This window comes from Lygodium microphyllum, chromosome 30 (assembly GCF_053477565.2).
Source record: "Lygodium microphyllum isolate KBCC chromosome 30, Lygodium_microphyllum_v1.1.10, whole genome shotgun sequence".
NCBI lineage: Eukaryota > Viridiplantae > Streptophyta > Polypodiopsida > Schizaeales > Lygodiaceae > Lygodium > Lygodium microphyllum.
In genome coordinates, this window is record NC_141164.1 from 12,014,363 (window position 1) to 12,030,309 (window position 15,947).

Here is a 15,947-nt window from a genome sequence, read left to right on the forward strand (position 1 = left end):
TCCTCCATAGCTCTTACTCTAGGTTGCCAACATAGTTGACATGCATGCAATCGTTGGGAGGTGTCATATATCATTCCATGCACTATGTCCACTGACGGATGCTAAAGAACTAGTACAAGTATCCAATTTATTTGAAAAGGGTAGGCTACATTGTGATCCTATTTGGTAGACTAGGGGAAGCATTGCACAAAATTCCTCTTGCACAAGATTTTGAAATTAGTAATAGAGTGTCTTTTCTCTTATTAATCAAAAGTTTTGTATATTATAATGATTCCTTTTATTCATAAACAATAGAACAATCCTTAGAAGGTTTCTAACTTTTAATTTTTAAAAAAATTAATTACGTCAATATTATTTGAGGTCAATATAGAATAACTTGAGACTCATATTTTATTTATTATACAAGAAATCAATTACATATTTGTAGGAAGTAACTCTCTTTACATCTACGATTGTAATGAAGTAGTAAAGGCGGCTAGATATTTTTGGATAAGATACAAAGGATTTATGAGAACAAATTCCAATGCACTTGAAGTCTATGACTCTTATGAGTCATGAATATAATCACTGACTTTGATTGACCACTCACACAAATAAGAGCTTGGAGGTCTTGTTTCGAAGAAAATAAAGATTTCATTCATGTTAAGCTTTTTAAGAATCTCTGCTCTCTTTATGTCCTTCTCAATATGTCTTACTTTCTCAACATCTACTAGATAATTTCCATCCCACAATTTCCAACTTTGAGCTCGCATTTATAATAGTTCAAATCCAAGTGTTGAGTGTGAAATATGTTGGTTTTTGGGCTGATTTTTTGTTGTTTTTGATTATAAATGGTTGTTTTTTATGACTGATTGTTTGAATTTGAAGATATTTTGAAGTGTTTGGAAAGGTTTGGATAAGTTTGAAGGGTTTTTGATGGTTTTTGATGAGGATGTTTGGTTCTATAAGGTCTGATTTTCTTCTGTTTTCTTCTATTTTGTTTCTGTTTTGGTAGTAGAGATGGTTGAATGAATGTTTTGAGAGATGATTGAAGTTGTGTGAAGAGGTTTATGAAAGATTGAATTGGTTTTGTTTTCATTTTTATGATTTTTATGCGTTCTGTTGATTTTCTGTGAAGTTCTATAAGCTTCTGTAGCTCTGTTGTTCTGTACTTCTATTGCTCTATGGTTCTGTTATGTTGTTTCTGTTGAGTGTTATGATGGATGTGTGGATATTTTGGGAAGTGTTTTTGTCTTAGGAAAGGATGAATGGAAGCTCTATCCAAGCTAATTGAAGTGAAGAAGTAACTACTAAATATTCACAGAAGGTTACAGAAGACAGTGACAGAAGACAAATCTCACAGGACACTATGAAGTCTCTAGTGCCCCTTCATACCACACATACTTTTGGAAGGTGTATTCACGACCAAGAGAGGAGTATTATGTGTGATTATTGATTATTGTAGTGAGGAGATTATGTACATTAGAGAGAGTATCATTGAGAGAGAGAGAGAGAAGTGAGAGATAGTCAATTTTATGCAGGAAAACAATGTATCTACATGTGAGAGAAGAGAGAAGGACTTATGAAGAAAATAAAGAAGAACACTATGTGATGTATTTCCAAGCAAAAGTGGTGTCTTTCTTTGGTGTTTTATTGTTCTTTTGATGGAGATTATGAAGATTATGAAGAATATGGTTGATTTTATAAAATCCGTGGGAGATCTACATTATGCTGCATGAAGATCTATTGTGCCTGGTGTTTTTTTCTTCATTGTGATCATATAAAACCTAATAAAAGCTTGTTGATGATGAAAAGATAGATTTTCTTGTAGTAGAAACCCTATTTCCTTGGTGTCTCTCTTGGGGCTCCATGTTTTTGGTGCGCAGCTGGGGAAAACTGCCATCAACAAGCACAAACAGAGGCTGAAAATGGAAGAAGTGGCACTGTGAAAAAAGTAGTAAATCAATGGATAGTAGAGTTCCTGCCACTGTTGAAGAATTTCAAGCCTTCATTGCCAAGGCAACATTCTACAAAAGATTCATTCCCCAATGGAGAAAGCACAATGCCATTCTGATGAAGTCCCTCTGTGACGGTCTGTTTTCACTACCCTTTGAAGCTGTAGAAAGTTGCATCACAGTTACAAAGTTCCTCCCACAAAACTGAAGAGTAGAACAGAGAGAATGAGTATCAATGGAGGATTTGTCCTTCATTGAAGAATTTCCAAACATCATCAAGTGGGAAATAGTCAAGAAGCTTCAGGAGTCGTGGTCTGTGGAGGTTCACAAAAATAAGAAGGAACAAAGCTGGGACTTGTTCATAGACGCTCAACAGCAAGATACGTGGGATGCTTGGTGTTCTGACAATCTTTTGTTTGTCCAATTGGCAACCCACTGGAAGTTGGTAGACAGAGTGTTCTTTACAACATACACTGTTGAAACCGTCAGGAGCTGGCATTACTATGATGATGGCACCACCACAATGCTTAGACGTATGCATTTTGACACCTTCAGAACCGAATACCTTTCTCTGTGCAGTGGCATGAAAGCAGAATTTAGAGACGTTGAAAAGGAAGAAGTAGAAGAAATGTTGGCAAGAGAGTCTTGGAGAGACTGAAACCTTCTGTTATCCCTTTGTGGAGCACTAACAACATAGTGGAGCTAACCCCCGTCATGAATGACACCATCCGGAGACAAGCACTAGAACAACTTTAGAGGTACGTGAGAAGAGAGAAAGCAAGAATCAAAGCCGAGAACAAGCTAGTAGGAGAAGCCTCCTTTGGCTCCCTTGCAGAACTCTTTATAGAAGTCCCAATGGCACATCAAGCCCTTCCTCCTCCTGCTCTGCTGGAGGTTCACTTCCAAGCTAGATCCGTCCTGGAAATATTGATGATAGGCCAGCAAATGTAGTCCCAGTTCCAATTTTTAAGAGAGAGTACAATGAAGACCCCGATATTCATGTAGCAGAGTTTATGGTAGCGTGTGTGGCTAACAATGCTAGAACCCCTGAGCATTGGCTAGAAATATTCCCTGCCACTTTCAAGGGCATGGTGTTTCAGTGGTATGAGAGACAAGCAGCATGAACTTTTGGCACATGGGACGACTTGAAGTTGGCCTTCCTCACTAAATTCAGGCGTGAAGGTTTTGAAGGGCGGATGCGAGAGGAGTTCATGAATTTAAGTCAGTCCTCTGGAGAAAGAGTAGAAGCTTATGTCTCGTGAATGGAATCCATCCTGAAGAGATGGACTAACCATCATTTGGATGAAGGAATCGAGAAAGGAGTATTTCTCAGGGGCCTACAACCAAAAGTTCTCAAGTTTGTGGAATTGAGAAGACCAGTCAATCTGCAAACTGCAGTGGAAGGTGCAAGATTGTATGACGAAGTTGAAGCAAGGCTATCAATGACTCCAGGAAGAGGAGTCTTACCCCCTCATATGCCTGGAATGGTATACCCACCAAATGAAGTCCCAGGGACAATTCCCTATCCCTATCCCCAGATGCAAACAGTGCCGCAGTATAGCACACCTAATCCAGTGTGGTCACCGCAGACGATAGTGCCTCAAATGATGGTTCAACCACAACAACAGTGGCCTCAAATAGTTCCTCCAATGGCGAATCAACAACAGTGGAATCCTACCAGCTGGAATTAACAACCACAAGTCTCAACAGGAGCTCTGAATCAGAGCCAGAGCAGAGGACCTTCTGGATCTACCCAACTAGTGTATGCAATAATTACAAACACTTTCCAAAACCCTACCGCAGGCACTTCAGGAGGTGAAAATCTGAAGGACTACTTATCCAACTCAGTTGCAAGTATCAAGAAAGAGCTTCTGTATGTGATTACAGAGCAGCTACAGACGCTGAAGGTGAATACCACCAATATATCCACTCCTGCAGGAGCTGGAAGAGATGTGATGCGCTCTAATACATGGTGTGGAAAGTGTCATCAAGCGGGACATTTAGCCACTGAATGTACCCAAAAACCAACCATTCTTGGAGCCTTTTGTTCCTATAGTTTGCGGAAGAACCATACAGAGGATATTTGCTCTCTAAAGGAGATGCATGATAGGAGAAGGAAGGAAGAAGACGCAAGATTCAACCTGCTAGAATCTAAAATGACAACACAGGATACTGGACCCAAGCCTAGAGACTTCGGTCCTAACTTCGAACCCAAAAGATTTCCATCCCAAAGTTACAGAGAAAGACAGTCTGGCGGTGGTCAGAGATCAGAAGTGAAGTGTTACAGATGCGGAGAAAAGGGACACATTTCACCAAATTGTCCAAATCCCAGAAGGTCAGTGGATTACAAGCCCTTATGCAGTCTCGATGCAAAGGAGAAGGCCACACTCCAAAAGATTGTCCAATCCCGGTCCTAGTAAAAAACAGTGCTACTAATAATCCGTCCAAGGCCCAAGAGCCTACCTCCAATTTAGTGGAATTGGAAGTTGCTGCCATCATGCGTGCAAAGAAGAAGGAACCACCTGTCCAGAAAGAAAATAATCCTCTTGCCAGAATAGTGAGTTCAATCTTCCAACACAAGAACAGAATAGAACAGAGCCTGACAGTGCCGTACAGAGCACTACAGTGCCACAGAGAGTCACAGAGACAGTTCCAGAGACAAGACCAGAGGTCCAGGAGATAGAAGAGGAGGAAGTACCACAAGTGGTAGAAGAAGTCCCCATGATGCCCCTATTGGAAGAAAAAAGGAAAATGAAAATGGGTGTCGCCCCATTCCCTAACCGATTAGAGAAGCCAGTGGATCCTATTAAGAAATACGATCTGGTCAGAGATCTAGATACCTTTAAACCAAACCTCACATTCCGACAATTGTTGATGTTGTCTCCTAGTTGCCGAAAAAGGTTCAAAGGTATACTGACAAGAAGACGTGGCTTAAGGATTGCTCCCTCAACAGCAACAAAGTCCAACAAAGCTCCAGAGCCTGTAAAAGAAGTGGATGTGGCTAACACCTTCCTAGATCTTGGTACCCTAGAGACTGGTGTGTGGATAGAAGGTTGCTTTATTGCAAATGCACTGATTGATGGTGGCTCATCAGTGAACATTATGATGGATGTGACAATGAAGGATCTAGGCCTACAAGATATGCAACCAACTCAATGGCTCATCAGATTGGCGGATCAGAGAAGAATCAAGCCTTTGGGCATTCTCCCATATATGAAGATTACAGTGGCTCGAAAAGATTATTGGCTAACATATCTAGTGGTGAAGCCAAACTCTTATGGTACATCCTACCCCCTGTTACTAGGCAGACCATGGCTTTTTGAAGCCCAGAGCAAGGACGGATTGGTTCAATGGAACCTTGACCTTGGGTAGAGGACCCAATAAAGTGGTGTTGAAGCTATATGGTGCTCAAAAAGGACATGGATCCACCTCCTTGGAATTATCTTCTGACTCCCCCAATGAGGCTACAGATGGAACATCAACAGAAGAAGATGCTGTCAAACAGATCCTTCCCAAGAAAACAGAGGCACATTCCCTAACAGTGGGTACTGTAAGCCAACTCCCAAAGGATGCAAAGCCATTATCAATGGGTGAATACTTCCTGCCTAAACCAGGAACGATTTTCGAAATCACTTCTGACAGTGAGATAGAAGCATGGATGTATTGCTCTCCCTTTTACATAGCCATAGCAGAGCCAGAGACAGAGGCAGAAGGCAAAGCAGAGGACCTGTTCTTCTTTTACAGAGCGCCTACAGAGGCAGAGCCGGAGTCTAAAGAGGATGATGATGAATCTGAAGAAGGAGACTTTGAAAGTGAGACAGAAGAAATCACTCCACCCACAGAAGGCATAGATGAGGAGGGAGTTCCAGAAGCTTCAGAAGCAGAAGAATCCATGCTGTGGAACAGAATGGCAATGGTACCCTTTGGATTCGTAAATGGATCTTTCCATAGGCAAAGCCTATATAAGAAGTGGATCAAGCAAAATAAGCCATCTTTTATCAGTGGTTCTTGTCGCACCCATCCACACTTTGTCAAGAAAGGATGATGATGATGCTCCTTGTCAACAAGTACCAGTCCCAAGGCCACAACAGCATTCTAAGAGCCCCTGTTATGTAACATTCCTGGATGCTTCCTCTGAAGAGAAGTCCTCAAGCTCTAAGGTAATTAACATTCAAACCAAAATCGAGACAGTGCTGATCCCATTTCAGCATTTTCAGGAGCAACCTAAGTCCTTATTGAAAGAAGACGTTGGGTCGAGTGGGACATCAAAAGAGGACACCACCCCCTTGAAGGAGTCGGATCTGTACGCAAAAGCAGTCCGTGGGACCTTCATCTACGAAGTAGAAGGTGAAAGTCAGTTAACCTTTGTGGATGCAGATGGCACTGAACGCCACTTGAAGGTGGGTAGCAGCCTACCAAAAGAGGAGTTGTCAACCTTGTACAACTTGTTGAAAGAGAACTTGGACGTGCTTGCATGGTCCTACAAAGACCTAAAGGGGATTGATCCCACAATATGTCAGCATCATATTGACTTGGAGCCTGATGCCAAGCCAGTATGGCAACGACAGAGGCGAATGAACCCAAATTATTCCACACTAGTGAAAGCAGAGCTGCTGAAGCTTTTGGAAGTGGAGTTCATCTATCCAGTGGCCAACAGTGAATGGGTCTCACCCATCGTGGTTGTACCCAAGAAGAATGGCAAGCTTCGTATATGTGTGGATTTTTGCAAGTTGAATTCCAAGACGAAGAAGGATCACTTTCCTATCCCTTTTACAAATAGCTGTTAGACACAGTGGCAGGACATGAGCTTTACTCCTTGTTAGATGGCTTCAGTGGATACAACCAAGTGCAAATAGGAGAAGAAGATCAGTCCAAATCAACCTTCACCACAAAATGGGGGACCTACGCTTATCGAGTGATGCCGTTTGGGCTTTGCAATGCCCCTACTACCTTCCAGCGAGTCATGATGGCCGCATTCCAAAATCATCTGCACGACTTTATTGAGGTATATTTGGATGACGTCTGTGTTTACAGTCTGATTCTTAAACACTGGGGACATTTGGAACAATGCTTTGACTGATGCCGAGAGTATGGGATCTCCCTCAACCCCGACAAATGCATCTTTGGAGTCTCTTCTAGAGTTTTGTTGGGCCACATTGTCTCTGCACAAGGGATATCAACAAACCCTGCAAAGATCGAGAAGAACGCAGCTCTGACAGCACCCACCAACCTCAAACAGTCGAGGGGATTCCTAGGCCATGTGGGTTACTACAGAAGGTTCATAGCCCATTTTGCAACAAAGGAAACCCCCTTGCACAAGCTTCTGAGGAAAGATGCAGAGTTTATTTGGACGGAAGAATGTGACAAAGCCTTCAACACTCTGAAGTAGTGTATGATTGAGGCACCCATCCTGCAACCTCCTGATTGGACGAAGGAGTTTCATGTACACACTAATGCATCAATTGAAGGCTTAGGTGCGGTCCTATGCCAGAAGGGATCCTTGAAGCTGGAGCAGCCCATCTATTACACAAGCCGAAAAGTCACTGATAGAGAGCAGAACTATACAGTGACCGAGCTGGAGTGCTTGGAAATGGTGTTTGCCCTAGAGAAGTTTCGCCACTAACTATTGTCTACCCACTTTAAATTTTATGTGGATCATGAGGCCATGTCCTTCCTAATGAAAAAAGCAGACGTGAAAGGACGAATGATGAGATGGCTCCTTCTATTCCAGGAGTTCGACTTTGAGGTAATTACCAAACCTGGTCGTTTCCATGTTCTGGCTGATCATCTGTTGCGTATCCTGCAGACTGCAGACGAGGCGCAGGATGATCCAGACCTCCCTGATGCTTCCCTATTCCTGGTAGAAACTTTAACCCCCTGGTATGCAAACATTGCCAATCTACTGGCAACCCAATAGTACCCTCCTGGCATTTCTAGTTGAGAAAGGAAGAAGCTTATGTTAGAATCATCCCCCTACACCCTGTTAGGTGGTACACTGTACAAGAAAGGCAAAGATGAAGTGCTCAGAAGATGTGTTGCAGGAGATGAGATTGGGATTGTTTTGAAGGCTTTCCATGACAAGCCATGTGGAGGCCGCTTTGCAGGAGAAGCTATAGCCAGGAAGGCTCTGCTAGCAGGTTACTGGTGGCCGACCATTCATAAGGATGCCTATGACTACTACAAGCGATGTGATGCCTGTCAGAGGATGGGGAAACCCACCAAGACCAGCGCTATGCCACTGCAACCTATCCTTCCTTTGAAGCCATTCGAGAAGTGGGGCATCGACTTCGTCGGCCCAATCGATCCTCCCACCAGAAGAAAACAGAATAGATACATCCTGGTATATACGGATTATGTCACAAAGTGGTGTGAAGCTAAAGCCCTAAAGCGGGACGATGGTAACAGCGTAGCCCTGTTCATGTACGAGAATATCATCACCCGTTTTGGCAGTCCCTTAGAGCTGGTAAGTGACAGAGGCACTCATTTCATTAATAAAGTCATGGAAGAGTTGACAGAGCTGTATAAGATCCACCATCGTAAGTCCACTCCTTACTACCCCAGAGCCAATGGCCAAGTCAAAGTCACCAATTGCATCCTTTGCTCGATTCTGACAAGAACGATTGCTGCACAGCGTCATGATTGGGATGATCGACTTACAGAGGTCCTCTGGCTGTACAGAACCTCCCATAAAGCAACAACATGACAGACACCCTTCCAGCTGGTGTATGGTACAGAAGCTGTTTTCCGTGTTGAATTGGAATTTCCCTCTTTGTGAGTGGCTATCAAAGAACGTTTGGGGGACGATGATTCACTGCAATGTCGTCTCCTGCACTTGGAATGTTTGGACGAAACTCGCAGGATGGCTCTACAGTGCATAGAAGCCACGCAAACTCGACGTAAGGCCTACCATGACAGCTTCATCAAGCACAAGGAGTTCAAAGAAGGTGATTTGGTCCATCGTCGTGATTGGGATAATCAACTTACAGAGGTCCTCTGGGCATACAGGACCTCCCATAAAGCAACAACATGACAGACACCCTTCCAGCTGGTGTATGGTACAGAAGCTGTTTTCCATGTTGAATTGGAATTGCCCTCTTTGTGAGTGGCTATCAAAGAACGTTTGGGGGACAATGATTCACTGCAATGTCGTCTCCTGCACTTGGAATGTTTGGACAAAACTCGCAGGATGGCTCTACAGTGCATGGAAGCCATGCAAGCTCGATGTAAGGCCTGCCATGACAGCTTCATCAAGCACAAGGAGTTCAAAGAAGGTGATTTGGTCCTAGCCTATGATTCACGATTTGGCAAGCTTCAACAGCAGTGGATGAGCCCATATAAGGTACTTTCTGTCAACCCTAACGGCTCTGTCCAAGTGCAGACCGTTGATGCCTCTGATGATCCCTTCTTGATTAATGGCTATCGCTTGAAGAAGTACTTCCCTCCTTGGGGATCTTGACAATCATAGTCACCTGATCCTTTCCCCCGTTGGTGTGGCACTGTAACTCTTATGATACTACTTCTGATAGCCGTTCTTCAGTCACTCCTAATGAGGTGGACGCAACCCTCTGTCCCTTTAGTCCCATCTCTCACCCCTGATCTCTTATCCTCTATTTTCCACGAGCGGCAATGGTGAGGATGGTTCTGACAAATGGTATTTCTACCATTCCCTTGCTTAATTCGAAAAAGAAAAAAAAAATATACATATCGGTCATGGGAGAAAAGGACTTCGGTCCCTGCCATGCCGACCTATTCTTCGAGAAAATGTGGAGACACCCTCGAGAATAAGAAAAAAAAAACAAGAAAAAGAAAAAAAATAAAAAAATAAAAAAATAAAAAAATAAAAAAATAAAAGAAATAAAAACTATTATGGGAGAAAAGGAAGAAATTTCTTGTCATAGTAGGCCTCGTTCCAAGAAAAGGTGGTCAACACCCTTGGGTGGGAAGCTGACTGTGGAAAAGGTGGCAACACCTAGCAGTCCAAAAAGTGGATTCATCAGTTAACATCCCCAGGATCCAGTTCCGAAGCTGCCTCCCTTGGTACGCTGTGTCTTGTGCCTTTCTGCAGAGCGTTTGACAGTCCTCTAGTAGACACCATGTTCCTATCTAACACAACGTTCGATCTGATGGATACCTCCTTGGGTACGCCTCTTCAACAACTGACAACACGATCTTCATCGACAAACAATCGAGTGACGCGAGTTTTCATCCTAACCGGATGGGGAAGTGAGTATGGGTTGCCCTCTGTAACTATCAAATGAGTGTGAGACAGAGGGTGGAACGAGTGACCAGTCTTTTCCCTTCAAATCAAATGAGAGGTATGAAGTGTGAATGGAGTGTTGCACGCACGAGATGGGCCTCTCAATGCACAAAGCACGATCTATTCCTGTGCACTGCACTATAAGGCTCCCTGGCCTTCCTTCTTACACTGTATGTCGGCACTAGGTGGGATGCACAGTTGCACCATCAAATGAGCACAAGGCATACAACCTTTGTACAAGTGACCGTGAGGATTACATCAATGGGTGTAAGGCATGGGCTGCCCTCCTGTATCTATCAACAGAGTGTGAGACAGAGGGGGTCAGAGTGTGACTACTGTGTCCTCAATCATCGAGCGGTGAGATTGAGGGACGTTACGATCCTTGGTGCAAGGTATGTTCTCTTTTCCCTATGCACCCACGGGGTGGGTCTCTGCCATCATCACAGGACACGTCATCCTGTTCTGTACACTGTACTGTAAGGCTCCCTGGGCTTCCTTCTTGCCTGCACCTATGCCAACCGGGTTGGACGCACTAATGCACCATCAACTATGCACCCTGGCATACTCCTCTGCACCATCCCCCTTGTCAATTCCTAAACCGGGTGTGAGATATGGGTTTCAATCATTATTCATTGAGTGATGTTTGTCATGGGGCGAGTGACTGTTTTCTCATCCCATCTGAGTGCTGTAAGCTGAGTGACTATTCTTCGTCAGCGACACCGACTCGACGAGATTCATCCATTAGCTATCTCCCTGGGTGCTGTTACATGGTCCCTGCCATCGTGGACGCGTCTGTTGCAGAGCGAGCTCTGGTGCCTCCTGCCGCCGCCTGAGACACAACGCGCGACATCGACAATCGATTTCAACTATCTGCCACACGGGCCAAGTTTTCCTAACCATATCTCCTGATTGCACATGTATGTTAAGGTGTTAAGTGTGGGGACGTCAGCGTCCAATCTATCAACGTCCAGTCGGTTATCGAATCGTAGGTTGTCGTGATGCATTTCCCTTGCCGTTAATGTTTTAAGTGTGGGGACACGTCCTTGCACGTCTATGTGGCATACTGCCCTGTATATGCCTCACTTTGATCATGCATGTATGCTATGACTTTCTTTTACCCTCCTGGGGTCCTTTCCCCACCCACTCATCCACTGTCACCCCTCCCTTGGGGCTGTTCCTCCTCCATTTCTCTTTCTCTCTAATTTTGATGCGTTTCCATGTAAACGCACTCTACGTTCAGCGGAATCCCCATCTGCCCTTACAGCCCTATTCATCCCTTTGACTTATCCAATTTTCCTTTTTACCCACCCCTGTTATGATGCACGGTTTTTGAGTTATTAATTTTTGAAGTATTTTGCGTACATTAAACGATTTTCCATGTGAATGTGCTTTTCTTGCTTTGGAACCGTGCTTTGACGTGGCAGCCTTGACAACCACTTTCCCCTTGACATTTTTTGTTTTTACTCCGTGTCATTCTGATGCACGGTTTGTCCAATATTAATTTTTGTGGTTTTTTGGGACCTTTTCATGCGTCTTTTTGACATTTTTCCATGTGAACCTGCCTTGTTTGCATTAGAATTCTAGTTTGACTTGACAACCGTGTCCATCACGCCTTTCCCTACATTTTTCCTTTTTTCTCCTTCCTATTCCGACTTCCGAATTTTTAATCCTTAAGTTTTTAAAAGTGTTTTCGAGTGTCTTTTTGGTGTTTTTTTTCCATGTGAACGCCTCCTAACCCTATCGGAACTGCATTTTAACGTGACAGTCCTGTGCAATCCCTTCCCCCGCACATTTTTCGTTTTTGCTGCCCTCTGTTTTGGTGAACCGATCTTCTGTTATTAATTTCCGACGGTATTTGTGTGTGTCCTTTTTTACGTTTTTCCCATGTGACCATGTCGTATGTCAGTCGGAATGGTGTTTTGATGTGATAGGGTTGTCGAGCGTGTTCTTCTGCACATTTTTCCTTCTTTCCGTCCTGCATTCCGGCGAGCAGATTTCCCGCAATTAACCCTCGTATGTGTTTTCGGGGCCGTTTTTTATGTTTTTTTTGCATGTGCACCCCCTTTATTCCCCCCAAAACCCCCGTTGACCTTTTCCGCTATCTTCCCCCTACCGTCTTGTATCTTTTTCATTTTTACACCATTTTGTTTCGACGATCGGATGTGAGATATTATTTTTTCTTTATTTTGACGTGTCTCGTGCGCTCGCGCATGAACGCACGCATTTTCAGTTTTACGCGTCTTGCCATGCCCGGTCGCGTACGCGCACTCCGTGCCGATGTCCCGGCGCTATTCCAATCCCGCTCCCACTGCAAATTTTTTTACCCCGCCCCGCGCACGCGCGCGGGACAGGGGCACGCCTTTCTTTTACCCCTTTCAAAATTTCTTAATTAATTAATTTGATTATTAATTACACAAAACTATACCCCCCGTCCCACGTCCATTACCCACCCCTCCCCCCTTCCCTCTCTATCTCTCTCTCTCTTCTTCTTTTTCTTATTTCTCTCTCTCCGATACCTTCCTCCCCCTCTCCCTTCACCCTCCTCCCCAACCATCTCCCCCCCACCTTCATCTCCTCCTGCTCTCTCCCGCCTCCATTCCCTCTTCCCCCCTCCTCCCCTACTTCCCCGCCTCTTCCTTCTCCCACCTCCATTCCCTCTTCCCCCCTCCTCCTCCCCTACTCCCCCGCCCCCTTTGCCCCTCCCGACGGGCACACCCTCCTCCTCCTGCTCCCTCCCCCAGGAGTTTTCCTTCGTGCCGCCCACCCTGGTTCCGACCTGTCGTCCGCCACCTCCACTCTGCCCTCACCACCGCTTCCCTCGCCTTGTCCTTCTCCTCCTCCCCTTCCTCCTTCTCCATCTCCTTCTCCACCACCTCCTTTCCCTCCCTCCCACCGGCGGCCACCCACCTCCCCCCCTTAACCAGCCCCCAAACCCCCTCCAGCTAACCACCTAGTTCCCAACCCACCCCCGGTTCCCCCAACCAACCCCTCCCCCTAAGCCCCTTTCCCCTACCCTCTTCCTAAGCCCCCCTCCCCCATCCTAGCCCCTGTTCACCCCCTCCCGCAACGAGCCAAATGCATAGACAAAACGAATCAAAAACACCTCAACCCCGTGTAGAGGTCATGCCGAATTTTTTTTCTAGGATGTGGTTTGCCTGGGGGTTGTTATGGTCCAATCAGTCGTGTCAATTAGTCAGTTTCCTACCGATGATCTCAGTCGGTTTTGTTTTTGGGTTTTGCAGGTTTTCTTTTTGTTTTCCTGGTTGTGTGTGTGGGTTTTTTTTTTTACCATAGTCTGAATGGTACCTCTTTCTACACCTCCCATTGTGGTCCAGCATGTTCCTCTTTGTAGTCCATGACTATTCTCTTCTGTTAGAGGCAGATTGTATTCGACGAGCTGGCCTTTGCCCATTTGTGGCTCTTACTTTACCACCTATGGATGAGAAGCTGTGTTATTCTTTCCTCGCTTCTTACAAAAACCAGTCTGGCTTGGCTTACAACCAGACATTCTGTTTATTAGTAGCCAATATCAGTGAAGCATTATGTTTGCCCTTATCTGCTTACTTTGTGCCCAATGGTAACCAGCTATTGACGGCTGAGGAGATAGTCACACTAATGAAGAAGGAAACTTCCACCCCCTTGCTCCTTAACCAGCTCATTAATAGCTCAGTTATGCCAGTTCCTACAGGACCGGTTCATGTCAGGAAAGGCTGGATCCAAATACCTATCAAAAGAATTATTCACAGCTTCTGTGAAGATTCTGGAGGGAGCTAAATTCAACTAGGCGAGTTTCCTATTATCTAAGATGGATCAGCATTTCCAGCGTGTCAAGAAGGGTCAAAATAGTACTATTTCTTATGGTGCCTTCCTACAGAGGATCCTTACTTTTGCACCTCCTCCTGGTGATGTTCCAGTGCCAGATCCAGCTCCTTTACCAGTGCAGCCTACAATATTAGTTTCTTCTCCTAGGCCCATGCAGCTTAATTCAAAAGATGAGGAGTCGCCTGTTATTTTTTCTAGAAAGAAACGCCTTCGCACAAAGGGCCCTTCCAATCCTTCTGTCCAAGATCCACTGGTGCAAACATCCACTCCTGCTGTGTCTGGCAGTGCCCTTCCTTCATTCCTTTCCTCTACCAATCTATTTGCCGCTCAAAAGGAGGGAAAATTAGATTCCCAGCTCCCTTCATCATTACAAACCATTTTAGTTGGACCCATGCTTCCACAGATGGTTTCCAATGTCCAGTCTACTCTAGAAACTTCCCTTACTTCCTGTCTTCAGACACTGTACACTAGTGTTTACACTTTCATGCAAGACAAGGTGGATTCCCTCACTAGTCAATTGAGTAAGGCACTGGAGAATCTATCTTCAGAAAGGGCTACCCTCAGTGATATCCACAATTAGATGACTACTGCCACAGCCTTAATGGATTCACAGAAGGTCACTATTCAGGAGCTAGAAGCTAAGGTTGTTAAACTAGAGGAGGAGAATGCATCTTTGATGCTTGAGAAGAATTTTGCCCTTGCAGAGATGGTCACTTTGGCTATTAAGCTTGCTACCAGTGAGAGTCAATTCTAGCAATCTCAGGATATTGTAGAGTCCCAACAAAGACTCATTGAAGAACTTAATTAGAAGGTAGATGTTCTTTCTGTTTCCCCTCCTGCTCCTGTATCTTTTGTTGTGTCATCCCAAGAGGAGCTTAATTAGTTGCAACATAAGGCTAAGCTCTGTGATGGGTTTTCAACTAAGGTTGATCGCCTTCAGCAGAGCAGATGGATTGTGTGCAGAATGATTTTGTCCGTTATACTGAATTGGTGTCACCTCCTCCATCCTTTTGGGTGAAATATCATCAACAGAGGTTTGCCTTATATATCTCTTTGAGCAATGTGGATTTAGAGTCTCCAGAGGATGGATGGTCCAATCTCTGGTCTGCGGATCTCTTACGAGCTGTTTTTGACATATTTGTGGATGACTTGATTTCCCATGAGGTCCAGTTACTCTCTTTCATGTATCTTACATGCTATTTACAGATCCCTGATGAGGAAGATTTAAACGTTTATGTGGGAGATGTCATCTTACAGGCAGTGATGTATGTACATTCAGTTGAGCTTCTGTTAGCAGAGAGTTTACGAACTTATCATGAGCAGACATCTTGGTGCAAGGGATATGCTTGGCATCCACCTTTGGAGGATGTTGCTTTGGAACCTCGCCGCCTCAGAAGTGTCTTTCATAAATCAAATATCCAGCCTCTTCAATCTCAGTTGTTGAGCTTCATTGCTGATAACCCATTATTTACTGAGTCTTTCTTTCAGGATTTAAATTTCCGATGTTCTATTTATCCTTCAGATCTTGCTGATCTTTTATCATATTCCCTAATGTCTTATCATTTCCCATTATATGTTTCTCTTCTTTCATCTAGTCCTGATAATATTCCTCTCTTATCATTTACCCCTTTAGGATTTCCTCACATTCCAATGTTCACTACATGTCCTTTCATTGCTGATCCTACATTATCTCCTACTCCTTCTGACATTCCACCTATTGTTCCTCCTATTCCTTCAGTTTTTCCAACAGAATCCCTTCATACATTTTTGATGTATTCTCCATCTTTTCCACCTTCTTTATCCCTTCAATTACCCTCTTTTTATGGTCTGTCCTATCCTCCATTACAATGCTCTCCTTTCATTCCATTACCCTCTCCGACAGATTACATTATCCTTCCTCCCCAAACAGTGCTGGATACCCCAGGGTATGATGG